At 39.3% G+C, this 25966-nt stretch overlaps 1 protein-coding gene across 4 annotated transcripts in view; it reads left to right on the top strand.

Moving 5' to 3' along the window:
* The first annotated feature begins 6376 nt into the window (after positions 1 to 6376).
* The window catches only part of ATF2 (activating transcription factor 2), a 91598-nt gene continuing 72008 nt past the window's right edge, over positions 6377 to 25966 (top strand). For 2 of the 4 annotated variants that reach the window (XR_002516163.2, XM_017946674.3), the window contains exons 1-2: positions 6410 to 6568; positions 21532 to 21642. The gene's annotated coding sequence lies outside the window, so the exon portion shown is untranslated. Of the gene's footprint in view, positions 6569 to 21531; positions 21643 to 25966 lie in introns of all 4 variants that reach the window. The other 2 variants (XM_021923731.1, XM_021923730.2) reach the window with 2 other exon arrangements.

Raw genomic sequence — 25966 nt, 5'->3', positions numbered from 1 at the left:
TGGACTAACTGAGCTGTGGCTGCATAGTCTTAAGGCTACTAAGAAAACAATAACAACAAAAAACCACACACAATGACTCAAACTTTATAGAGGGGAAAGGACATAGTGCATCAGAAGTTTTAACATCGTTGAGTATACATCCTTTTATTTAATTTTTATTTCTAGTAACAAAGTTATGACATTGAAAGTACATCACTGGAATGCATCTACTCCTAGCAGAAATGTTTATTGTGCACCATTTTTATAGGAAGTACTGCCTCAGCCTATGAGCTTTGCAAACAAATATTAACGCTAAATGCTTTTTACTGACTTCTTTGTTTCTGAACAGAAGCTGATAAAGATACTATTTTTCTGTCAAACATGAAATGGATTTTCTATGTTGATAAGATGATGTTGGTAAAATGGTGAATTAAATGAGTGGCAGTTAAGTGTTCAGATGTTCAGAGGGAGTAGAAATAATTTTATAGTTAAAGAATCACATGAAAAAGTACTATTTGTAATTTAAGACAAACCTTAACCATGTCACAAGGACAGACCAGAAGAAGAGGGCATCTTGGCTAGTGCAAAGCACAAGAAAAAGTAAATGAGCACAGCATTGGTACGTGAGAAACAAGGAGTTCCCTGAGTATGAAACAGAAATGGTGTGAGATAAGGCTGTAAAGGAAGACTGGGGCCATTTTATGTAAACAGGCAGGTATAAGAGTGTGAGTTGTATTCATGTGCTACTGTCAGTCATTCAAAGTTTAGAGGTGTATTTTAGAAAGGTTGATAGGAGACTAGTGTGTGGGATGGACCGGAGCCAGCAATGAACAGCAGTCATACTATAGTAGCTTTGCTGAGATGTAATGAAGGCCTAGTCTAGGATGGTGGCAGTGAAGACAGTTGACCCCTGAACAACATGGGTTTGAACTGTGCAGGTCCACTGATACATAGACTTTTTTCAATATCTTGGAAAATTGTTTGAGGTTTGAAACAAATTGAAAAAACTCAGGCAAACCATGTAGCCTAGAAATAATCGAGAAAATTAACAAAATGATATGAATGCATAAAATATGTAGATACTGGTCTACTCCCATTAACTGCCATAAAATACACATAAATCTATTACAAAAATTTAAATTTATCAAAACATGCACATAGCCTGTACATTGTACCATTTACAGTTGAGAGAAATGTAATTGTAGAGATGGAGTAAACCATAACTGCATAAAATTAACTGAAGAACATACTGTACTACTGTAATAATTCAGCAGCCACCTCCTGTTGCTATTGTAGTGAGCTTAAGTGTTATGAGTATCCACTTAAAATGCTGTGATGCTCATCATCTCCGTGGGGCAGTTCATCTCCAATAAATTGTGTATCACAAAAAAAAGGTGATCTTTCGCACTTTTTGCCTTTTTTTTTTTTTTTTTTTTTTTTTTGAGATGAAGTCTCGCTCTTGTCTCCCAGGCTGGAATGCAATGGCAGCTCACTGCCAACCTCCGCCTCCCGAATTCAAGCAATTCTTCTGCCTCAGCCTCCCGAGTAGCTGGGGATTACAGGCACCTGCCAGCTAATTTTTGTATTTTTAGTAGAGATGGGGTTTCACCATGTTGGTCAGGCTGGTCTCGAACTCCTTACCTCAGGTGATCTGCCTGCCTCAGCCTCCCAAAGTGCTGGGATTATAGGCGTGAGCCACCGCACTCGGCCAGTTGTTGCATATTTTTCACTGGGTTAGTGCAATATTATAAACCTTGAATAACACCATGGAACCTATACAGAGTACTACTAGTGATGCTAGAAGCAGTCCCACGACGCAAAGTCATGACATTGCAAGAAGTTGAATGGCTTGATATGCACCATAGATAGAAGAGGTCCGCAGCTGCAATTGTCACCATTTCAGACAATTCATCTTGTAAACAGATGGTGTAAACTTGTAAACTTAATGATATCGATAATAGTACTAGAAATGTATTTTCTCTTACGATTTTCTTAACATTTTCTTTTCTCCACCTTTATTGTAAGAATACAATATGTAATGTATATAAAGTACAAAATTTGTTTATCAACTATGTAATCAGTAAGGCTTCTGGTCAACAGTAGGCTGTTAGTAAAGTTTGGAGGAACTCAAAAGCTATATGCAAATTTTTTATTGCATGGGAGACTGGTGGGGCGAATCAATGCCCCGAACCCCCAGCCTTATTCAAGGATCAACTATATTTTAAAAACAATGCAAAGGTAGTATCAGTAGGATTTAATGCCTAGATCTCAGGAACCAGTTAGGAGATGAGAGGGTGTGTGCATCTAGTAAGTGCTAGCTATACTGTTATTTAACCCTTATAACAACCTGTAAACTTGGGAATAATTTCCAAGATGCAAAGGAAAATAGGCTCAGAGGTTAAACAGTTCCCAAAATCACACAGCCATTAAGTGGCAAAGTCAGGATCCAAATTCAGATCTTCCTTAAAGCCCATGTTCTGTTTTTTTTGTTTGTTTGTTTTTGTTTTTGTTTTTTTTATGTGACTGTTAGTGACGACAAGGAAAAAGCTGATTTGGGGAAATGATGAACTTTGTTTTTTATATACTTTTAAATACAAGAGGTATAATTTTACAGATCTGGGCTTGAAAAGAGAAGAAAGGTATATACAGCACAGACTAGATGTGCATAAAAGAAATGCAGAGCAGCAGTAGGGACCCAGCTCCAGACAGGTAACAAATTGGTAGTGAACATCATTCACCTAGTTTTGTGACTCTCCAGCAATTTTGGGAAGCTTGTTAATACAAACTGATGTAAAGAGCAGTGAGGGTTATCAGGGTTGTGCACTGGGTAGAAGAGATGATGGAAGGTCAAAGTGGCTCTAGGCAGACAGCAAACAAGCACACTGTTCAACAAGATGACCTATGCATTTCAGACCAAGTAAGGAACAAGGGAAGACACAATAAAGGTGATAAATTGAAATAACACAGAGGGGTCATTTATGGGAAGCCATGAAAGGTAGGAGTGGTACTATTTTTATTAACAACAATATTGTATAAAGAGCAGAATATAATGATGGCAATCCCTCTTTCTGGTGAGTCAGATGAGAGAGAGGTGGCATTAGCATCAAGAGAAAAAACAAGGCCCTTAAATTCCATTCTCCCTCTCTCTGGACTGGTTTTGTTGAAGCTAGTATAAGCTAACTGGTATGATGTGAAGATAAACGACTTTTTTCCCCATAATTCCACACCCCAATAATTATAAATTATTTTGGGAAACCCAAGATTTGGGTTGGAGGGTAGACATCCCTGCACTTAGAATTTCCATGATGAGGACAAGTGCTGAGAGGTAACTTTAATATAGGCCGTTTCAGCAATGTGCAGGAAGACCCTGAACTGGCAGAGAGGAAAAGATCTGCCATGAGATAGAAGCTACCAAAATGTCTGTACAATGTCTGGGCCCACATTATCCTATTTCATCTCAGGTATCAGTGGGGTAATCATGTCCTGTGTCCCCCACCCCTTTCACATCACACACACCCCCCCCCCACCTTGATTCCACTGATAAAATCCCAGCTAATCCACTGTACTAGGCTGTATCCTGAGAATATCATGAAAATGTACAGGCTCTTTCCCTAAGCCTAGGATTAGTTGTACCAAGCAGACATAAGGGGTGCCCTGTAGTCTTCTATGTTTTGGTTAGCTGCAGAAAAACAGAAACTGTGTTCTGTAAATTATTAGCAAGAGAGAGAAGGAGGGGAAGCTAAAAGGGAAGATGGAGAGAGAGATGGTTTGGCTGGGTCCCCACCCCAAATCTCATCTTGAATTGTAGTTTCCATAATCCCCACGTCATGGGAGGGACCAGGTGGAGACAATTGAATCATGGGAGTGGTTTCCCCATCCTATTCTCATGATAGTGAGTTAGTTCTCAGAGATCTGATGGTTTTATAAGGGACTTCTCTGTTTGCTGGGCACTCATTCTTTTCGCTGCCGCAACGTGAAGGATATGTTTGCTTCCCCTTCCGCCATGATTGTGAGTTTCCTGAAGCCTCCCCAGCCATGCTGAACTGTGAATCAATTAAACCTCCTTCCTTTATAAATTACCCAGTTTCGGGTATATCTTTATTTGCAGCATGAGAACATATATACACACACACACACACACACACACACTAGTTTCAGAATTTTCGTGAGCAGTTTTAACAGATTATGGATCAACAGCCCTATCATACTAAGGTGGAAATACTACATTTATGTGGCATTTGGAAGATTTTGAGGGTGTTTAGAGACCATCACTGATTCTTATGATATTTACTTATTAACACTTCCATAACAGAAATGCATTTTCTTCAAATAGCCTCATTTTGTATCTAAGGAATATTAGTTTTATTTAGCAGTCATGCTGGGTTCTTAAAAGGGATTCACTAGACTCTCACTAATTCTCTTAGAACTAAGTTTTGGGTAGGTGCATTATGGAACAAGACAGGTAAAGAAGAGGTCTACAGTAAGTTTCCTGCATTTGTAAAGAGAAGACTAAAGAATTTTAGGACCCTTGGGGATACTGAGGAATGCAGAAGTGAGAACAAAAATGGAAAATGATGGCATTTTATGAGGATATGAATAAGTAGTGAGACAAGTTCATGGAATCAGACCTGAATATGGTAACTACATTCATTTTGACAATGCTGAATGTCTTCCCCACTTGTAGAAAAACTATAGTAAACAAACTGCTGTGGAACTAGAAATATGTGGATAAAGTGAGACCCTTTGTTAAACGCCAGGCTGCCAAAATGCATATATAATAGACTGGCATAGTTTCCACCTATTTCCCGCCCCCTATCTTGTTTATTTTTTTTTCTCACTTTAGGTATACCTTCTCTTTAGAAAATCAGCTGAAACTGAATTATCAAAACAGATCAGAGTACTGTTCATATCACTAGTTCTTCTCTTGTCTAAAAAGAACTGAAAGACTTTCTTCAAAATGTGTTCCTCGAATGCATCATGTAGATAATTTAACTGCTTGACAACAGACCAGAGAAGTAGAAATGAGAAATTTAAAACCAAAGCTACTGCCCAATTGAATCAACACTGAAAAAAAAATTTCAAATTTTAATACACGTGAATGGAAAAATAATTTTTTAAAAAATCTATTCTAATTGACCCAAACTTCTTTTGAAATGTCGTAACATTTCTAATTCTTTTTCTCACATTAGTTGTTTTGGGAGATGGAGAGAGAAGCATCATTTTAATCAATGTTTTCTAGACCTAACAACTGTGATGTCAATCAAACATTTTGTCCACCATTTCCATCATGAGTAATCTGAACTGTGAGGTTTTGCTGACATAGTGTTACACTACAATGACACTACTACAACAATACTGTTACTATATGGGGACAACACTTTCATTTTAAGTAGGAAAGTGTTAATAATTTGGCTTAATGTTTTTTAACTAAAATTAGTTTTAAAAGAGGACTGAGTTGGCTTATATACATGTATGCAGTCCAGAGACCTACCTGTGAAAATGTCAATGCCATTACAATTTCACTTTATGCCAGATATCATTTTTGAACTTCAGGCTCATTATCTCTTATAATATCCCCTAAAACCTTTCAACAACTTTGAGAGTGTATTTTATGTTAATATATAAACTAGTTCATAATTTTGTTACAGACTAGAAATCAGTATTTAATAAATGGAAAAATAAAAGACTGAAAATCTTTTATTGAGCAAATTTTCAGAGGCCTCTGATCATACTTTTCAACTTGTGCCTATTGAATAACCAACATCCCTACAGTTAATATTAAAATCTTTAAGTTGTGTGAGGTTTATTGGAGGGGAGGGATGGGGAATTACCAGCAAACTCTGCCTCCCGCAAACCTCACCTAACCCGAAGCTCCCCGTCTCAGACTCCCGGGGAGCCAGGGGGTGGGCTGAGGAACGCAGCCTACCTTTACCCACCTCCCTACCTAGTGCTGGGAAGCGACGGCAACGGAGACACCCGGCTCCTGGGGCTGGGCTCGGAGGACCCATCCTGTTTCCCCCTACCAGCCTTTCTGGAGCTCATCATCCTCGCTTTACACCGCCAACACCCTGCCTACCCCTCCTCCGCCGCCTGCACCCGCCCCCTCCTCCAGCCGACAGCCAATCACAGCCTTCCACAGCCTTGGGTTTACAGAGGTAACGCTCCTTGGGCCCTCTGGTCCCGCCCCCTCCAGAACTGCTTCCCGCCCTTCGGGCTCCTTGCCCAATCACGAGCGCCCGAGTGCTCTTTGGTGCCCGTCCCCTCTACCCGCCCTGCCGAAGACCCGCCTTCTTCTCCTTAAGCCTGACGGAATCACCTGACTCGGAGGCTCTCCCTCAGAAGGAAGGCAAGACGGGGCGTGTGCATGGAGGGGAGGGGCGCGAGAAGGAAGGGGGGTATGCCGGGAGCGGGGCGGGTCGGGGGGGGAGGAGGGTTGTCAGTCCGATCTCGCGAGAGAGGACGGAAGCCTGTGGGAGCCCGTGGCCTTTAAAGTGCCGTTCAGCCTTTTCGTCCAGGGGTGGTTTGTAAACACGGCTGTGCTCGGGGCTCGCGAGTGACCGAAAGGATCATGAACTAGTGACCTGGAAAGGTGAGTGATGATGGGCAGAGGTCAGCAGGGCTGGAGACTGTAGGGATACGGAGAAAGAAGGTGCTAACATGGCGACGTCGCTCAGCACAGTCCCCACCCCCCGTTTCCCATCACCTCGGGTGCTCCTGACGTGCTTCTTAGCCCTTGGGGCGATTGTGGCTGTGATGCCACCTTAGCGGCCCGCGCGGTGTGGGCTTTGGGAGCCTGACTGGCTGGGCCGGACCGTTAGGTAACCAGCGTTCGTTGTTCCGGCCCCTCCCTCTCGCGCGCTTTCCTAAGGCAGAGGAAAAAGGAATAACGGCTTCTCTTAGACCCCTCCCTCCGATTTATCTTCCCCCTGCTTGGGTCAGTTCAGAGGTCCTCGGGGCGCGCGTCGAGTCAGCCGTGTGCGCAGGGAGACCTCTCCCACCCACAGTCCTTGGGTTGGGCGGGGAGAGGGCCCACTCTAGTCTCCCCACCCAGTGTTCAAGCGATTGAGGACCGTGTATTTGTGATGGTGGCGGGGAGGAGGATCGGGAGGCGCGGCTGAAAATAGAATCAGGGTCCCTGGCTGCGGTGCAGCCTGAAGGAAAGAATGGTGTGGAGAACCTGGGAGCTGCAAGTCTCGGCCTTTTCCGTCCTTTCCGCCACCCTCACAGTCCCGCTACCCCCCACTTTTTCCCGGTGGGGCGGGGCTTAGGTGTGGGTGCAGAGTGATTCTGGTATTTTCCCCTATTTTTTTTTTTTAATCTCTTTGGGTGGACAGCAGACCTTATGTAAAGAAATAATTTGCTTTTCATCATGCCCTAGGAACCAGGGCCGAAAGGGAGTGTGTGTACGTGTTTTCCACGTTCGCTCGTTTAACCGAACCTAGGAGGAAAAAGAGAGGAGGAGCTGGGGACTATTTTTGTGCCCCTAGGTAGTATAAAATTGGCTTTCCTTAATGGAGAGTCTTAAAACTGGTGAGGCCAAGAGCAAAACTACTGTGAATATCATGTAGTAAAAGAGATTACTCCTGATGGACCTCAGGCATCAGAAATTTTACTGAAAGAAATGTTTCTCTTAAAATTCAACACCTATTTTAAGTAGTGATGTAAAGCATTTCTTTACATGTACCTTCAGGTTTTCTAATGCTTTCCTGGCTATTATTTAACTGGTACTAAGGGATTGACTAATCCCTAAATTATAATGTGAAAGTTTAAATTTCTTAGAGGTTTTAAATTATGGAGACGTCACAATGCATGCATTTACGATATACATTTAAAATCAGAACAAAAACTGACTTCCTTTGAGCACACTTTTTGTCCTATTTGAAGAAACATGACCACTGGCGTTACCATTGTCAGTAACAGCCGTTCTAATCTTTAAATAGCCATATAGCTTTGGTCTCATGAATCAAAATTATGAAGGTAAAGCTTCATAAAAGCTTTTTAAAAAGTAACACCTACAGGTTTAAGTGCCCTGAAGTGCAAACACAGAAACAGTTTTATCATGTATTAATTTTTTTTTTCTTACTCGAGGAATCCACCGTAAGTAAAAACTTTGTTTCAAAATGATAGGAACATCCTTGTAAAATACGTTTTAAAAATACAGATACCCTCTGCAGATTAAGAAAGTTCATGGATCTTTAAGGCCGTCAGTAGTTGCGTAATAGTTAAGAATCCTCGTCTTTGTAAAATAATTTCTAGGAATCTTACAGATTTACCGTGATGTGTAAAAGAATTTCTGAGAATCTTCCAAATTTGCCGTGATGTGTATGTTGCCTTTCCAAGACGTTTAATCTTGCTTTGAGAGAATGCTACTGCCATTAAGTTTTAAGAAATGATTTAAAATGTAATATCGTGGAAATTTAGAACTTAGATGTTATGTATTTTAATTGTCAGGAAGGAGCTTTCAGGGACCTTTTGTGTGTGTGTGTAGGGTATATAATACCTTCTGTAGCTCCGGGTGCATTTCCTGAAAATCCTTTTTAAAATACCTTATCCGAATGTTTATTTCGTATTTGGGGCACTATATTATTATTAGTTAAATATGTAACCCAGGAATTCCTGCACTTTTTTCTTTGGCGTTGTTTTTTATTTTTAAGCTGAGATAATAGAGGCTGGGCGCGCGCGGTGGCTCATTCCTGTAATCCCAGCACTTTGGGAGGCCGAGGCGGGCGGATCATGAGGGAGACCTTCCTAGCTAACACTGTGAAACCCCGTCTCTACTAAAAGTGCAAAAAACTAGCCGGGCGTGGTGGCGCCTATAGTCCCAGCTACTCAGGAGGCTGAGGCGGGAGAATCCCTTGAACCCGGGAGGCGGAGGTTGCAGTGAGCCGGAGGTTGCAGTGAGCCGAGATCGCTCAACTGCACTCCAGCCTGGGTGACAGCGAGATTCCGTCTCAAATAAATAAATAGTAGAAATGGTTGTCAGCATTTTAACAAATAATGGGGGTGGAGGTACTCTTTATTGGTATTCAGGATCTGAAAGCTCTGTGAGTATGGTTGAAAAATATTCCATACATCAAACATCTATAGGTAGCGTTAACTCTTCAAAGAATAATGTACATTTTTTCTACCCAACTTTTTGTATTTTGGAAAACTTGGGTTTTAATGATACATACATTCTTGTCTGGTAAATTGTTAGATCATGTTAGATCAGGTAAACAGTCTCACCAATGTGTGCTGTTTCTACTTATTTTGTCTTCAAGCTCTTCCTTCCAATATGAAATATGTCTATAGGTAGGCATTTCTTTATCGTTTTTATTCTTACTAAAATGTCGTTGGAGAAGATAAAGTAGTTGAAGTCTCCCTTATTAAAACCAGATTTTCACCAGAACCTCTTGTTTAAAATTCAGTGAATAACAATAATTAATATTCAACTGATTTTTATAAAAGTCAATGCATATAGCACTTGTTGGGTTATTTTGTATAATTAAAATGTACCCTAAAAAAATCCCACCTTAGGCAGTATGTGGTGGCTTACGCCTGTAATCCCAGCACTTTGGGAAGCTGAGGTAGGCAGATCAGCTGAGGTCAGGAGTTCAAGACCAGCCTAGCCAACACGGTGAAACCGCATTGGTGGGTGCCTCCAATCCCAGCTACTGGGGAGGCTGAGGCAGGAGAATCTCTTGAACCCAGGAGCAGGAGGTTGCAGTGAGCCGAGATCGTGCCACTGCACTCTAGCCTGGGCAACAGAGTGCGACTGCATCTCAAAACAAAACAAAAACAAAAAACTCACTTGGTATTGTTATAATCTGGACTTTAGTATTTGTGTTTATCTTATACTCACACCAATTCCTCAAGGCTAAGAACTTGTCTAAAATGCTGCATGTTCTCTTTATGTAAGTTTTAATGTTGAAGTAGTAGGATAGTAATCACCTATTTATGTTTGAAGGAAAACCCCACGGAACATTTTATTTCCTTTGTTATGTTTCTCAAGGTTAAAAGGTTATATAGTAAGGTGTAAGATCGTTTCATAGAAAATCAAGGAAATTTGTGGATTTTTAAGGCCATCAGTAAGTGTTTTTTATTTTATTTTATTTTTGAGACAGAGTCTCCCTCTGTCTCCCACACTGGAGTGCAGTGGTGCAAACTTGGCTCACTGCAATCTCCACCTCCCAGATTCAAGAAGTTCTCCTGTCTGAGCCTCCAGAATAGTTAGGGGTGCTATTCCTAGGGGTACACCACCATGCCCTGCTAATTTTTGTATTTTTAGTAGAGATGGGGTTTCACCATGTTGGCCAGGCTGATCTTGAATTCCTGGCCTCTGGTGATCCACCCACCTTGGCCTCTCAAAAGTGTTGGGATTACAGGCGTGAGCCACCACACCAGGCCTGTTTTTACACACTATTTTTATCTTATAAATATATTTAATGTTACATATTATAAAATTATAAATAAATATGTATTCCTTATATATGTCTTTTCAATTTGTTGAGACTTTTTGACAACCTTGCTGACAACCTTGAAACTGGTGTATTCATTTTCACTTTTGAGGGATTACAGGCATGAGCCACTGCATCTGGCCTATTTTTATACATTATTTTATGCTACAGGTGTATTTAATGTTACATATTATATGATTATAAATAAATATGTATTCATTATATATATGTTTTCAATTATTGTTGGCAACCTTGAAACTAGTGTATTCATTTTCACTTTTTTTTTTTTTGAGATGGAGTCGCTATGTCACCTAGGCTGGAGTGCAGTGCTGCTCTCAGCTCATTGTAACCTCCGTCTCCTGGGTTCAAGTGATTCTCCTGCCTCTGCCTCCTGAGTAGCTGGGATTACAGGTGCCCGCCACCACGCCTGGCTAATTTTGTATTTTTAGTAGAAATGGGGTTTCACCATGTTGGCAAGGTTGGTCTCGAACCCGCCTCGGCCTCCCAAAGTGTTGGAATTACTACAGGCATGAGCCACCACACCCATCTTCATTTTCACTTTGAAGTATGTTTATTGATGGTTTTTTCCCTTGGCATTTTGACATTGACAGTAAAGAAGAGATGTAAATAAAATGTTTTGGGGGCTTTGCCTGTTCACCCATATTTGCATTCTGTATCTTAACAAAGATAGTGGTTCTCAGCCACTTTTTTGCCTTTCTACCCAAGGAATAGAAAATACTTCCAACAGTAGTAGTGGCTTATTACCGTAGAGATTCTCAACAAGATTGGTAGGGAAAGACAGGGAGAAAGAATTGTGATTGGCAAAATAACCATATGGACTTTGGTTATTTTTGTAATATATAGTATTTTTATCTATAATATTGACCATAAATTTATAAATATATTCCCTAAATATTCTTTAGTTTGCTAGCAGAACTGAAACCTTTGTCATTCCAATTTTTTAGCTTTGTTCCAATTTTATAGCTTTGGTTTTTCTAATTTTACTGTTTGGGCTAGTATGTTTGCTTTTATTTATTAAACGTGTGTTGGAACAATTTTTTTTATGTATCAACTTGTTTTGCGATACTAACATAATTGTGTTCATTATTTTTGTTTTCTTCTAGTTTGTGCATATATATTACAGTTTTTACAGAATTATATCAAATAAGTTTTTATTTTACTTTTATTTTTATTTTACTTTTATAGCATTATATTTTTCCATGTTGTATAACCTTTATGATATTTGTTACTTGATAATTGAAAAATAAGTATTAAATTTGTACTAAATGTCTGACAGGAAAATAATAGTTTTCAGTTTATGCCTATTTTGACATTGAATTGAACATCTCTGTGCATTTATCTTTTTCTTTTATGAATTGTTTCTGTAGGATACTAATCTCAAATGAATTACTAGTCAAAAGATACAAATGTTTCTGCAGTTGCCAAATTTTTGCCTCCCCAAAGACTTGAGCAAGTTTACACTGTCAGCAGAGCATGAATGTGTTTGCTTTGCCATAATTTTGTGAACTTTGGAGTTATGATTAATAAAGTATGATTACCTAATTGGGAATTATTGCTGGGAATAAGTTGTATTATTTAGCAGTTTTAAAATTATTTAGTAGGCCATATCATACTATAGTTATTTATCTACCAGTGATCTATGTGATGCGACAAATATTGTGTATTGCATATTTTCTGACATTTTACTCTTTGTTTCTCTTAAAGTTTATCAAAACTTTTGACAGCCTAGTAACAATAATTCTTAGTTTTCATGCAGTTTTATGTGGTTTGTACATTGAATATTTTAATGCTAGTTTATAAGAGTTAATTTCTGGGCTGGGCGTGGTGGGTCACGCCTATAATCCCAGCATTTTGGGAGGCCGAGGCGGGTGGATAACCTGAGGTCAGGAGTTCAAGACCAGCCTGGCAAATGTGAGAAAACCCCATCTCTACTAAAAATACAAAAATTAGGTGGGAGTGATGGCGGGTGCCTGTAATCTCAGCTACTCGGGAGACTGAGGCAGGAGAATTGCTTGAACCTGGGAGGCAGAGGTTGCAGTGAGCCAAGATCGCGCCAGTGCACTCTAGCCTGGGCAACAGAGGGAGACTCTGTCTCAAAAAACAAAAAAAAGAAAGAGTTACTTTCTGAGCTATACATTTCATAGGAGTTCTGTCTTATGAATGTGTCATTATGATTAAGATTTATAATGACAAATTCATTACCATATAGGAAACACTTGGAATAAAAGTATATATGAGTATATGATAGGCAAATTGACTTGAGTTTTGTCTCTGGCACATAGTAAGTATGTACTCAGTATTTTACGATAGTTATTAAAAGCCAGATTGTCATGGGTCTGCCACTTACTAACTGTGTTACCGTGGGTGAATTATATAACCTCTCTCTGCCTCAGTTTCCTTCTCTTTAAGGAGAATAATTTAACTCATAGTCTTGCCGTGAGCATTCTTGTAATATATATACAATACTTAATACAGTGTCAAGAACTTAATGAGACTCAGGATATGTTGTGGGAATTATTATTGAAGTTCATTCAGAAATAATCTAGCCTAGCCCTCCAGGCATGCTTGTGCTGTAGCTTGAAAGCAGTACAGCAGCCATCTATTTGGTAGATTTGGCAACAAAGTTGTTTTTCCCTAGGAATTTATAATTTGTGAAGGAACATACCACCTTAGAATTTTCATAAATTCATTTGAGAGAATGTCTCATATTTTTTTGTTCTGTGTGTACCCCGTCTCAGACTTTTTCTGTATCAAATTCGTGCAGTATAGCGTATCCTTCTTTTGAGATGATAAAATTATGATACTATGATTTTCATAAAATCCAATTATCTTTGTATTTTTGAGACAGTCTTACTCCGTCATCCAGGTTGGAGTACAGTGATGCGAATAAGTCTCACTGCGGCCTCCACCTCTTGGGTTCGAGAGATCTTCCTACCTCAGCCTCCCAAATAGCTGGTACCGCACTTGCATGCCACCACACTCAGCTAGTTTTTAAATTTTTGTAGAAATGGGGTCTTGCTGTTGCCCAGGCTAGTCTCAAACTCTCAGGCTCAAGCAATCTTCCCATCTCAGTGTCGCAAAGTGCTGGGATTACAGGCTGCTCCCCGCCCCAGCTCTCCTTTTCTTCTACTCCACCAATCCCATTATAAACATTCCAGTGAAACCTTTCATTTCTCCTTCCCCATAGTGGAATTGAGATTATGATTAATATACTACAGTCCTAAAGTTGTTTTGAAGTCTCTGCTAATTATACAATTATAACTGCACTATCAGTTTTTGGCCACAAAGTTGAATACCACTTAACTTACTTGAATTTTGACATACTTTGAAAACAGAAGAAAGAGGTGAACTTGTCATTGTTTTCATGGGTATAGTACGTAACCCATAGTCTTATTTTATTTCATTTTTAGAGACAGGGTCTCTGTCGCCCAGGCTGGAGTGCCGTGGCGCCATCTCGGCTCACTGCAAGCTCTGCCTCCCAGATTCAGGCCATTCTCCTGCCTCAGCCTCCCCAGTAGCTGGGACTACAGGCGCCCACCACCACGTCCAGCTAATTTTTGTGTGTGTGTGTTTTTAGTAGAGACGGGGTTTCACCACGTTAGCCAGGATGGTCTCAATCTCCTGACCTCGTGATCCGCCCGTCTCGGCCTCCCAAAGTGCTGGGATTACAGGCGTGAGCCACTGCACCCGGCCAGGTACTCTTATTTTAAATTACCCATTTAAAATATCCACTTGGGTTCCTGTAAAGATGGCCTCAGTTTCCAATGTTCCCACCAGACGTTTGCTTCTTGCCCTAGGATCTGGAAGCTTTAAGGCACTCTTATTTAAATTATCCATTTAAAATATCCATTTAAAAATTATCCATGGATAATTTAAAATAAGAGTTTGAGCTCCAGGAATTCAAGACCAGCCTGGGCAACATTGTGAGACCTGGTCTTTCCAAAAAAAAAAAAATTAGCTGGGCATGGTGGCATGTGCACCTGTGGTCCCACCTACTCAGGAGGTTGAGGTGGGAGGATCACTTCAGCCTAGGAGATCAAGGTTGCAGTGAGCCATGTTTGTGCCACTGCACTTCAGCCTGGGTGACAGCAAAACCCTGTCTCAAAAAAAAAAAAAAAAATTCCTGAATTCAAAATACTTTAGTCTTGAGAGGCAAATGAAGTCCTACTAGGTCATGGCTACAGGTTTTCAAACTCCTTGATATAAGTTTGTTATCATGACCACATTGCTATTCCCAAGGTGATCTCTAGGATCATTTAAAAATGTATGAAGATAGTCATGAATGTACCGAGTGTTCGTATCCTGCTTCAGTTCACCTTGGCTGTGCCTACGTGATGACAATTTTTTTTTTTTTTTTTTTTTGAGACGGAGTCTCGCTCTGTCGCCCAGGCTGGAGTGCAGTGGTGTGATCTCGGCTCACTGCCACCTCTGCCTCCTGGATTCAAGAAGTTGTCTGCCTCAGCCTTTGAGTAGGTGGGATTACAGGCACTTGCCACCACGCTCAGCTAATTTTTCTATTTTTAGTAGAGAAGGGGTTTTACCATCTTGGCCAGTCTGGTCTTAAACTCCTGATCTCGTGATCCACCCACCTTGGCCTCCCAAAGTGCTGGGATTACAGGCGTGAGCCACCGTGCCCGCCCCATGATAACAGATGTTTGACAGGGAATCAAGTCATGTCTACTGTCATTTGTGCCAGCATGCCCCTCCCCCTGCAGTGTTGGCCCCAGATCTTCCCTTTGTTTTTTTATATTTGTGGGAAGGGGCCTCATCAGCAGCAATCATCAACCAATAAATAGGATCTACTTAGTGGTGAACTCATTGGCTGTTTAATTGGTAAGAGTCACTGGCCTGACCACACCACAGCGTGGCCACTTGGGTTCCTGTAGAGATGGCCTCAGTTTCCAGTGTTCCCCCCAGACATTTGCTTCCCAATCGAGAGGGGATCTCAAGACTCCTAACTGGTCGTTGTGAGCTCTCACCCTGCCTGGCTCTGTAGATAGACTGCATAGATACATGAAGTGGGAATGGGGGCCAAGGGCCTATTACTACTGTTTGGAAATACTTGCCTCTTATAGATCCAGCCTTAATGTTTTTCTGACATCCTAGTAATAGCAGATCCAGCACAAAGTGGATATCAGTTAATACTGTGAGGAGACAAAATAATGAGAATAGTTTTACCAAAGACAATGAAATATTGCATAATGTCTGCATTTTAATCATTGATTTGAGTGCATCTTTAGAAAACTGAATTTAACAGAAACCCAGGACATTGCTGGAAATTGTATGCCCTTTAGAAATTTCATGTGAATTTTTATACAAATGCTGTTTTATGAAAATGTTTTATATAAAATTTTGCAAAAGTAGAAAAAAAAATACCCTGTGTCTATAAGGTAGTGCTGCTCTTGAAGTCGTGGGGCACAAGTCCATCTTCCTGGTACCTTACAACTCTTCTTACTGTATTAATTTTCTGTTCCTGCCTCATACATTACCACCAAAGATTTATTGTCTCACAATTTTTGTAGGTCAGAAGTCCAGGAGAACTCAACTGAATCCTCAGCTTAGGGTCTTACAAAGCCAAGATCAGTGTGTTGGCAGAACTGCATTCCTTTTTGGAGTCTCTAGGGAAGAATCCACTTCCAAGTTACTTTGGGTGGTTTGCTGAATTCAGTAGGTCTTTCCTTTCTTTTCGTCCATCTTTCTTTCCTGGCTATGAGCCAAGGCCTGGTCTTTTCTCCTGGGAGCTGAAGTGCTTTCCATGTGGCCTCCTCTAGTAATGGCAGGTCAAATCCTTCTCATACTTCTAACCTGTCTGACTTCTTTTTCTGGCTGAATCTCTGACTCCAGGTGGAGAAAGTTCTCTGCTCTTGAGGTCTCTTGATTAGATTCTGGGTAACCCAGGAATCTGTCTTATTTGGATCTGTAATCTTTTTTTTTTTCTTTTTTTTTGAGACAGAGTCTTGCTCTGTCACCCAGGCTGGAGTGCAATGGCGTGATCTCGGCTCACTGCAACCTCCGCCTCCCCGGTTAAAGTGATTTTCCTGCCTCAGCCTCCCGAGTAGCTGGGATTACAGGCACCCGCCACCATGCCCGGCTGATTTTTGTATTTTTAGTAGAGACAGGATTTCACTGTGTTGGCCAGGCTGATCTCGAACTCCTGACCTCAGGTGATCCTCCTTCCTCCGCCTTCCAAAGTGCTGGGATTACAAGTGTGAGCCACCACGCCCAGCAAGGATGTGTGTAGTCTTTTTACATCTGCAGAATTCTTTTTGTGGTGGAAAGTAACCTATTAACAGGTTCCAGGGATTAGGGTATGGATGTCTTTGGAGGGCCATTCTGCCTAGTATGCTTATATACTCCTGTAAAGGAACTTGATAAATTCTGTACCCTTGCACATTTCGAAGTTGATTCCTACAATTTTTCATCATTGAAATTGTTGAAAAAATATAATTTCTGTTTTTTCCAGATACACCACTTTTATAAGTACCTAAATACCATGGTGATTTGATGCTGTCATTGGTTTTAAAAAACCAGCTTGAATTAACTCATCTAACAGAAGTTTTCAGTGTCCCTTTTTCTTATTAAATTGTTTATTTTCTTTCAACTTCTCCAACATAATTTTATTTGAATCCAGTGTATTTTAATGTTTTTAAAATACTTTATTAATGACTCTATCATACTTGTTTGTAGCAAATATACATTTAATTTTTCAAAATTTTTTACTGATTTCTTCATTCGGAACTCCCTCTCTGGACAGTGCATTTTTGTATGGTATTTCCACAATGGAAGAGGTAATCATTAAATGAAAATTGTTACTCTTTCTGTCATTACACTATACAGTAAAGTATATCTGGATTCCTAAACACAAGGCAGAACACCGATTCTTAAAGCCATGCTTTGCCTTTAATAGAAATATTTGTAAGACAGGGAAAGCCAGAAGCTTGAGGGTTAATGGTGCCTTGATTAATGGAGGTTTTAAGGCACACTTATTTTAAGTTGTCCATTTGTTTTGTTCCATGGAAGCTTCTACGACCTAGGGCAACTCATTCTAATAAGATTTGGGATGGGGATAGGTATGGATTTCTTGTGAAAAGTGGGAGAATGAGGACTCTGGGAAAGCAGACAGATCATCTTTGGGAAAGCAAACAAAGGGAAGATGAAGATACAGAAGTTGATTTTCTTAAAACTTGTCTTGCTCACATATCCCTTGGAAAGCCTTAGTGTATACCTTTAGTAAAACATTCCCCACTTTGTCTGTATCCCATAATGCCTCCTTGAAAGACTGTCCCCCTCCTGCCTACCTCCTGTCCTCCCACAAGGACAGAAGCCAACTTCTCTCCACCACCCAGGATTGCCATTGCATCTGTTACACTCTTTTGAGTCCATGCCCAAGAGAGGATTAATTTTTTTCTCATACTAATGCCTACCTTTTGGGCCCTGTTTCTTGGCACAATATTTGGCTCTTACCAGGAAATTTGCCATTAGCAGTGTTTGCACCTTTCAGCAGAGATTCTGCCCGCAGGTTAGTGATACCTAAATACAGCCATAACAACATTTTGCTGCATAACAACATTTTGAGTCAGCAGACCACATATAAGATGTGGTAGCCATCATGATATAGTATAACACATTACTCATATTTATAGTGGTGATAGCATAAACAAACCTATTGTGCTACCAGTTGTATGAAAGTATAGCATTTGTCTTAAGGAAAAAAATAGCACAATTACGTACAGTATATAATACTTGATCAACAATGATGTTATTTAAATATACTTTTTAATCATGATTTTGGAGTGTACGTTTACTTTTTAAAAAAAAAAAAGTTTATTTTAAAACAGCCTCAGGCAGGTCCTTCAGGATGTATTCCTCAAGAAGGCATAGTTATCATTGGTGATCACAGCTCCATGTTTGTTACTGCCCCTGAAGACCTTCTAGTGGGACAAGATGTGGAGGTGGAAGACAGTGACACTGATGATCCTCACCCTGTATAGGCCTAGGCTAATGTGTGTGTCTGTGTCTTAGTTCTTAACAAAATAATTTTAAAGTGAAAGTAATTTTGTTTTGTTTTGTTTTTTGAGAGAGAGTTTCGCTCTTGTTGCCTAGGCTGGAGTGTAATGGTGCAGTCTCGGCTCACTGCAACCATCGCCTCCCAGATTCAAGCGATTCTCCTGCCTCAGCCTGCTGAGTAGCTGGGATTACAGGCATGCGCCACCATGCCCGCCTAATTTTGTATTTTTAGTAGAAATGAGGTTTCTCCATGTTGGTCAGGCTGGTCTTGAACTCCTGACCTCATGTGATCCTCCCACCTCGGCTTCCCAAAGTGGTAGGATTACACATGTGAGTCACCACGCCCAGCCTAAAGATTTTTAAGATAGAAAAAAGCTTATTAGAATAAGGATGAAAATATTTTTGTATAGCTGTACTGTGGGGTTTTTTTGTTTTTTTGTTTTTGAGACGGAGTCTTGCTCTGTTGCCCAGGCTGGAATGCAATGGTGTGATCTCGACTCACTGCAACCTCTGCCTCCTGGGTTCAAGTGATTCTCCTCTGCCTCACCCTCCTGAGTAACTGGGACTACAGGCGTCCGCCACCACACCCGGCTAATTTTTTGTGTTTTTAGTAGAGATGGGATTTCACCATATTAGCCAGACTGGTCTCAAACTCCTGACCTTGTGATCCACCATCCTCGGCCTCCTAAAGTGTTGGGATTACGGGTTTGAGCCACAGCACCCGGCCTAAAATCTTTTATACTATATTTTTACTGTACTGTTTCTGTGTTTAGATACACAAATACCATTCTGTTACGAATGGTAACAGTATTCATTACCGTAACATCCTGTACAGGTTTGTAGCCTAGGAGCAAAAGGCTGTATCATCAAGGTTTGTGTGAGTATAGTCTGAAGTTTGCACAATGATGTTTTGGCTTACCTTCACATTTCTCAGAATGTATCCCTGTTCTTAAGTGATGCATGATTATATAAGAAATACTTGTACAATAAGTCGGGTAGTGGGGGTAAAGGAGAGGCTCCTTACATCTGTGCCTTTCAAGTTACAAAAAAAGGATGTTATTTTTAATGTTGTTCAAAGTCTGGGTGATTATCTTAACATTGCATGTGTTAAGATATAAGCTATACAGGCCAGTTACAACTGGCTGTCTTACTTCCTTTTGCTTGAAATGACAATACCAGTTTGTCTTCCAGTTTTTTAGGGTATTATTAATGGCAAAAACCGCAACTACTTTTGCAACTGATCTTTTGTGAGCAGCTGCTGAAATAAGAACACAAATATCTCTATAAATAGGAAAACCTAAAGCCATACTTTAAAAAAATAAACATTTCTCTGAAAGAAACAATTTGCAGAAATTTATCTTTACCAAGAAGATGTGGTCCTTTACAGTATCCCACAGAGCCATTTATCCTTTGAATTGCTGCTCCATTTTTGCAGTCCCTATTTTACATTTGTATGGCTAAATATCCTATTTGGGTCCTTTTTCCCTTAAGGAACAGCCTGTATATAAAACAATTTTGTTGCCGGCGTTGAAATGAGTTTCTAGTTTCTGATACAACAGTGTTTTAAACATATTAAACATTTAAACGTATTTCAAGCAATCTTGAAAGTGTCAGTAAATTCAAAATTAAGTGCAACCCTTCTTTCCAACATTCTGCATAATAGGGAAATCTCCCAATACCTATATGACCTGGTAATGGAAACTCAGCACTGAGATAACGTAGAGCAAAGTGTCTTTCTCTTTGAATATTGTGCCTTTTCTTAATGCGGTTGGTAACTGAGCTTTGTGCCAGGTTCTTACTCATTCTCACCTTGACCACACCATTACTTACATAATGATTCTGAGCAGTCGTTTCTGAGTTTTGTAGACTGAGTATGTGAGTTTACCTTTCCAAACGACAACAATTTAGGTAGTTTCTTTGCTCTTACATTGTCATTCTAGTCTTCATATTCTTCCTTTCTTCTTTTGTCACCTCTAGATTGGCCTTACATATTAAAGAAGTCTTTATGAATGTTAGTCTTGGCTCCTGATAGGACTTCTGCTTTCGAAAACTCTCTTTAGTAGATTGCCAAGCCATCTCCCTGAGAGATCTGGACATCTTACATTTTAGAATGAAATAAGTATGAGGACAGAAACAACTAATTGTCTGCCAATATTCCTTCTCTTCTTTTTTCTTGTTGGTAGATGATCCAGTTCTTAAGCATATGGTGAAATAAAAGACATACTTCGTAGCCCCCTGATAGCTATGGTCATATGACTAAGTTCTAAACCATGAAATGTAAATAAAAGTTTCCTGTGAGATTTCTGAAAATTTTCCTTAAAGGGAGGCTATTGCTTATCTCCTTTTTCTCATCTTGCTGTCGGTTCAGCAGATGTGATGGCTAGAACTTGAACAGTATTTTTAAAACCATGAAGGAGAAGCCACATGTTGAGGATGTCAGACCAACAAAATATAAGGACCCTTGGTTCCAAGTGATCATGGTTCTGGATTGCCTATGTGTTTTTGTGAAAGAAGTAAACTTCTGAATCATTTAAGCCATTGTTATTTTGAGTTTTCTGTCATTAACGGCTGAATCTAATCCTAACTGATACACATATTTTTAAAAGTCAAGCTTTTTCCAAATAAGCGCATAGACTGGGTCCCCTGGATTTTATTGTGCAGCAGTGACACAAGAAAAACTGTTAATCTCTACTCTAAAAATTTTGATGCTCAAATGCAGCACTGACATTTCACCTGTTATCTATGACTCCTCCTCTTTCATTTTTCTACTTTCACCAAGGTTTCATTACCCTACTTCCATCCTCGAAACTTAATACCTCTAATAGGTGGTAATACCTCTAATAAGTGGTAATATACCAGGAGTTACGGGAGGCTACAGGATAAACATCTTCTGGAGCATTGACGATTTGGAGGGAGAACCTTAAGTTTTATATTGAAGAACATGTAATGGGAGGCAAAATTTATATGCATTTTTGAAATATTAAGAAAACATTTTTTAAAATTTTATGGAATTGAAATACAAGAGGCTATTAATTTAGATCCCACATGGTAATAAGTTGACTCTTTTCTGCCTCTCTTTTTCCCTAAGGATACTAGATGGAAACTTGAGAAAGGACTGCTTACTTGATTAGAGCTGCTTACTTGATTAGGCATTCCTGGAAGCAGAGTAAATAAAGCTCATGGCCCACCAGCTAGAAAGGTAAGAGATTTAAGCTTTTAACATAAAAGTATTCTTTTCATTTTGTGATTATCTTTCAAATATTACCGAATTTAGTAGATGTTTCCAGACAATTGTCTTCAGAATGCTAATGTCCTACCATATTGATAGTGTTTAGTAAAAAAAGATTTTGAGATTTAGCAAATTTGGAAATGTCTTTTTGGAGATAGAATGAATGTCAGCATATAAAAGCACAATGAAGACTTAGGTTAAATATTTAATTTTGTTTAACATATAGAGGTTCCTAAATTTATCTGACTAGGGACCCCTCTTTAGTAAAGGGTTCCAGTATGAAGGTCTCAGTTCTCCTAAGAATAATAATAGAAATTAATCTGAGGTATTTTGTATCTTTCAAAAATATTTTGGGCAAAAAGTTTACCCACTCTAAGGCTGTACAAGCTAACTAAAATGTCAAATTTATTTGCTTTCTAATTGAATTATATCAACTAAGTTTGTTACCACAGTTGTCTCATGCTGATCAGAAACATTAATTGGAAGTTATACAATCCCTCCTACCTACCTTTATTGAGTATCTACTATGTGCCAGCTACAGAATGGTGATATTAGAGTGTAAAGTAGAATTTTTTTTTTAATCTCAAGCCATTTACAGTTTGGGGATGTAGCTTCTACATATGGAAGGAAAATACCAATTTAATAAATGTGGTCTGGTGTACAAAATCTTTTGAAACATGGTAATAGACTTTGTTAGATATATCAGAATACACAAGCAGATTGGCTTTTTTGTCACACCTGTATCTGGAGGTTCACATCAAAAGAAAAACTGCATAAAAGTATAGTTATTCTAATTTTGACAAAAATTCGGAAAATAATTTAAATCTATTAATACATTTGTATATTTGAAAAGCAAAAAATTTTAAAGCAAGTATAAAGTGGAATGGGTGATAACACTTGATAATTTTTTCTTACTCTCTGATACCTGCATTAAATAATTTTAAGCTGCTTGACTAACTTAAATGATCAAGTTTACTAGAAGCAGTCATCATAAAATATAAGCTCCATGAGGTCAGGAACTGTGTCTGTGTCATCGTACCCTGAAGTCTAGCACATTCCTACTAGACTATTTGTGCTCAATAATGTTTATTGCATGTGCTCAATAATGTTTATTGTCTGAACGATGGGGTAAATGAGAGATCCAAATTTGAGGGTAGCAGAGTAGTGGATGGAAGGAGCTCAGAAGTTAGTGGTGTTGACTAAGAAAGGGATGGATGAGTGGGAAATGGATGATATAAGGGAGGAGACTGATTAGAAGCCTGCATAGCTAGAGCCAGAGATTAAGGGGAAGCCTAGGACTGGTTAGGAGGCAGTGGTCAGTCCATGCAAGGGTCTGGAAACAATGTTAAGCATTTGAGACTATCCTGTGAGCTATTTTTTTTTTTCCATAACTGATCCTTTACTGTCATTTTGATAGTACTGCTTTAGTTCAGACCATTATTCTCCCTTGAACTTAGCAGTAGCTTGTGCCAGTTTTCTTTCTGTTTTTTCTTCTTATTGTTGTTTAGATTTACCTCTTATTTTTGTTATTTTTTGCCAGTATTTTATGCATAGTGTGCTGCCCTCTTTAATCCATCCTCTACACTTTTATTAGTGATCTTGCAAAAATCCTCCTCTTGATTTAGTTCACCTACTTAAAATGTTTCAATTTCTTACAACACAGTTGGACAAACTTTTTCTTTAACGGGGGTGTGGGAGACTGATTGTACATATTTTAGGCCTTGTGGGAACCACATATGATCTCTATTGCATAGTCTTCTTTGTCCCCACCCCCACCTTTAACAATTTTAAAGTGTGAAAAACTCAGCAGTTTGATCCAAGGCCATAGTTTATATAACCTTGGGGCAATGGGAAGGGAAAGAAGGATGGTGGAAGGGCAAGTAAGGGTGGAATCCAAACATTTTACCATGATATTAAAGGCGTTTCAAGATTTCGATGTCTCTTTGGTCTTACTCTCTTAATCTTCTATCCTGTTGATGAGAAGAGTGAAACTCTATAAAATATTTGAAGAGATTTATTTGGAGCCAAATATGAGTGGCAAGTGGCTGATGACACAGCCCAGGAGACCCTGACAATATGTGCCCAGGATGGTTGGGCTACAGCTTGGTTTTATACATTTCAGGGAGACGTAAGACATCAATCAATACATTTAAAATGTGCATTGGTTGGGTCCAGAAAGGTAGGACAACTGGAAGTTTGCGGGGTGGGGTGCTGTGCTCCAGTTCATAGGATTCAAAGATTTTCTGATTAGCAGTTGGTTGAAAGAGTTACTATCTAAAGACCTGGAATCAATAGAAAGGAATGTCTGGGTTAAGATAAGGGGTTGTAGAGAGTAAGGTTTTATCATGCAAGAGAATAGATTGTAAATGCTTCTTATCAGACTTAAAGAGTCCATTCTATCAATCTTAAGGTCTCCCTGTTGATATTAATGTTGGGTGCCTGAATTTCAAAGGGAGGAGGGTATAGTGAGTCATCTAGGACCTCCACTTCCCATCATGGCCTTAACTAGTTTTTTGGGTTAACTGTGGAATGCCCTGGGCCAAGGGAAGGGTCTATTGGTTGGGGGGCGTAGAATTTTACTTTTGATTTACAATCCCACGCTTCAGCTATCAGAGGGTCTCAGAGACTCCTCAGTGGACTCTGCTTTATTGTGCCTCAAGATGCTGTCTCCTCTTTATGAAATATCCCAGAATGGCTGATGCCTCTTGCTTTGAGAAAACTCAACTCAGGCATTACTTCCTTTGGTAGCATTTCAGGGCCCTCTCCAGGATAGACTAGGTATTTAGGGAATAGAAACTCAATCAGATAAATTCAAGTAAAAAGAGGGTGAGACTCATACTAATGGTACTGAAGACTCTCAGATCCAGTCACAAAACATAGTTGGGTGTCACAGAAACTATTTTCCTTCCTCTTGGCTGCGTGATTTCTCACCTCTGTTTTTCTGTGCCTGCTCCATTCTGGCTTTTATTAGTTTTTTTGTCAGTAAGAACATGACAGAAAATGTCTACCGGTCCTAAAATATGATCTTGAATCTCTGATGCTCACCTCTGTGTCACTGATTGTTTGCTTTCTGCAGATTTCCTGAAGAGGTAGTCTGATTGGCTTAACTTGATCAGTATCTCCCCTAGTTTACCTGAGGCAGATATGTCAGGATCATGGATATATAGGATTACCTGTTACTGCACTGTTGGCAAATCAAGCTCTCTAAGAGGAGAATATGAATGCTTTGGAGAGATGACCAGCTCCAGTTTATTCTTTATGTTCCCATAGCATGTCTTTATTATTATATGTATCACTGAATTACTATTTTCACTTTTTTTCTTCCTTACTAGTCTGATTTTAAGGGCAGGGACTATATCTTATTCTTTTTAAAAAAATGTGTATGTATTTTCATAAAAACCATGGTAACATCAAGCAACTTTTATTCTTAATATGATATTAGATACAAAATAGGCAGTGAATTGTTTTCCAAATAAATTTTATGAAGTAAATGATTTGTGTTGGAAATGTTCGGAGTGCTATATATTATCTATAACATTTAGTATTACCTGTATTTTAGAAACTTGTTTGGAAACTTGAGTGCATGTTAACAGGTTAAGAGTTTGCAACATTTATAGTTCTATAACCAACTAAATAGAAGATCAGTCAAATTCACATTTTAGAATCCGGGTATTTCTAAAGTCAGTCACCAGAAATGTGCTTGCTCCCTCCCGTTTCTGTAGATTGATTTAATAATAGCACTATTTTCTATGAAGTGAATTGCTTTCCTCATTTGTTTTTGATAGGGATGTAGGAAAATAAAATATTTTATCGTGTGAATCACTTCAGTGATATAATTAAAAATGATGTGGGAATATTGATACTACAGCCTAAAGCATCTTCCTCTTCCTTAGACTTAACCTACATGTCATATTTTAAAAAGGCAACAAGACGCTAACAGAATAAATGATTATATAATATCACCCTTTGAGTCTTCAGATTTGTAAATTGTTCTACTGTAGTATGATTTTACTTGCTCTTAACCTTGCAGTATGGAATGTAGTTTTTCTATTCTTTGATATGTGTCATAGCATGAAAATTATAAACAAAAAGCAAGCAGAGAGTTCTTAGAGAATAAATATATCTTGTAGTGTTTTTTTCATGACTACTGCTACAAACTGCATGATGTTAATTATACAATAGTTATACAGTACTCCCCCCTTATCTGTGGAGGATAAGTTCCAAGAGCCCCAGTGGATGCCTGAGACTGTTGATAGTACTGAGCCCTATATATGCTATATTTTTTCCTATGTAG

Source organism: Papio anubis, chromosome 10 (genome assembly GCF_008728515.1).
Source record: "Papio anubis isolate 15944 chromosome 10, Panubis1.0, whole genome shotgun sequence".
Classification (NCBI taxonomy): domain Eukaryota; kingdom Metazoa; phylum Chordata; class Mammalia; order Primates; family Cercopithecidae; genus Papio; species Papio anubis.
This window is presented reverse-complemented; position numbering and strand designations above follow the sequence as displayed.